A 2,500-nucleotide genomic window follows, 5' to 3' on the forward strand; every position below is an offset into this window, starting at 1 on the left:
CACACACACACACACACATACACACACACACACACACACACACACACACACAGCACAGACAGCACACACACACACACAGCACAGACAGCGCATCTCTCCTCCCCTCTCTCCTCATGGGGCTCCGGGTGCTTTCAGCACAGTTAATGTCACGGCACATCAGGCAGTGTCACGCCGTCTGCCAGGTTTACAAGCGAGCGGCGCAACCCATCCACTTGCAGAAATAAACAACTTGAGGTCCGCCACCAGCAGAGTGGCCGGCCTGGATGGCTCTCTGGCTGGCTGGCTGCCGGGCCATACACATGCTACGTATAGTGCGATGCATTCTGGGTAGAATGATGAGAGGTGTGTGGTGTTTTGTGGTGTGGTGTGGTGTGATGTAGTGTGTACAATGCCATCAAGTTGGTTGCATTGTGGGTGAATTTTGAGAGGTGTGGTGTGGTGTGGTGTGATGTGATGTGATGTGATGTGATGTAATGTAATGTAATGTAATGTAATGTAATGTAGTGTGTGGTGTGGTGTGATGTGATGTGATGTGATGTGATGTGATGTGATGTGATGTGATGTGATGTGATGTGATGTGATGTGATGTGATGTGATGTGATGTGATGTAATGTGGTGTGGTGTGGTGTGGAACAGTACAGGGTAGTTCTTCATAGTGTGGTGTGATGTGGTGTGGTGTGGTGTGGTATGCAGTGCAGGGTGGTTCTTTATAGTGTGGTGTGGTGTGGTGTGGTGTAGTGTGGTGTACAGTGTTGTGCATTGTAGTGTAATGTGGTGTGGTGCAGTGTAGTGTGGTGTACTGGTGTTCAGTGTAGTGTGGTGTAGTGGTGTTCAGTGTGGTGTGGTATGGTGCAGTGTAGTGTGGTGTAGTGGTGTTCAGTGTTGTGTGTTGTACAGTCGAGTTGGTTGATCGGCCACCCCCAAGGAGCCACAAACGAATGCGCCACAAGAACCCGATAGAATACTGTATTTACTATTTACAGCCGAGGGCCATGCAGTTTTGCAGTCTTCTAAAGATCCCTGGGTCGGTCTTATTCAATTAACGATGAAAGCATAAATTCCTTCGCTAATATGCGGCCTGTCAGTGTCAGACGCTTTTGCTGGGCTGGACTCGCCCTCAGGTTTTGATGCAACGATGACAGCAGGACAGATTGTGGTTTGATGAGGGCATCAATCACGAATGCTGGGTGCTCACGCGAAGAGGTTTATTATCTAACCCATAAAGAACATATGCAATCCTCTACCGCAGCGGCAGCGGCAACGGCAGCGGCAGCCTCAGTGGTGCGGGTGTGCTCAAACGCCGCTAGTTATTTACGGCCGAGACACAGACCCGCTGACGGGAAACATTAATTGTCAGGAAAATATGGCAGCTGGGTCACGCAACTCAACGCAACAAGCATCACCAGTGTCAGTGCCAGTTGGACAGTCTTGCACGTGCAGGGAAGTCGACAAGCGGGGGACAAAGGGGTTAGCTGTCCCGGGCCCAGGGAGTTGGGGGGGTGGGGGCATAATTGGGTCCTGATTACATTGAATGTATTGGGTGGGGGGTCCTTTTCGGATGACTTTGTCCTGGGCCCAGCCAAAGATGTCAGCGCCCCTGTGCACGAGTGAGGCTCGCCACACGCCTCCCCCTCTCCCCCAAGCGTGGATGCATCACATAGGGATTTCTCAGTTTGATATTTATATGATGTTATATGACTTTCATCAATTACTTAAGAAAAACCCTTCATTTACTTACATCCTGCTACCCTTGTATCCAGCTATGAATCAGAGATGATGGATAAATATGCAAATTCACACACTCTAAACGATGCTGTGTTAACTCAAGATTCAGAGAGTACCCTGAGACCACACAATCTAGAAAATAGTACATGTAAATCAACTCTCTAAGTGTTAAATTAGTGGTACAAAATGTACTCCTCATGACTTGAATGACATCATCCACCAGTTACATGTAATCTGTTGTTACTATTCCTGGGTTACAGGGATGGGTGGATGGATCAAGTGAAACACTGGACCGAGAAGAGAGGAGAGGGGGAGAAGAGATGGTGAGCCAAATCGGAGAGATAGAGGAGAGTGGGTGGTCTCAGAAGCTTGTGTGAGAGGGAAAAGAGAGGGGGAGATGAGGAGGAAAGAAGAGGAGAGAAGAGATGAGATGAGATGAGATGTGGTGTTGTGTTATAATATAGCCTTGTTTGTCAAAGGAGAAAGATGGAGAGCAGGAGAAGAGAGACAATGAGAGATGGCCTTGTGAACTTGTGTGTGAGGGAAGAGAGGAGGGGAGGAGATAGGGTCTTAGAAGTTTGTGTGTGTGTGTGTGTGTGTGTGTGTGTGTGTGTGTGTGTGTGTGTGTGTGTGTGTGTGTGTGTGTGTGTGTGTGTGTGTGTGTGTGTGTGTGTGTGTGTGTGTGTGCGGCACGAGGAGAGGAGAGGAGAGGAGAGGAGAGGAGAGGAGAGGAGAGGAGAGGAGAGGAGAGGAAAAGGATGGAGAGGAGAGCAGA

This window comes from Engraulis encrasicolus, chromosome 22 (genome assembly GCF_034702125.1).
Source record: "Engraulis encrasicolus isolate BLACKSEA-1 chromosome 22, IST_EnEncr_1.0, whole genome shotgun sequence".
NCBI lineage: Eukaryota > Metazoa > Chordata > Actinopteri > Clupeiformes > Engraulidae > Engraulis > Engraulis encrasicolus.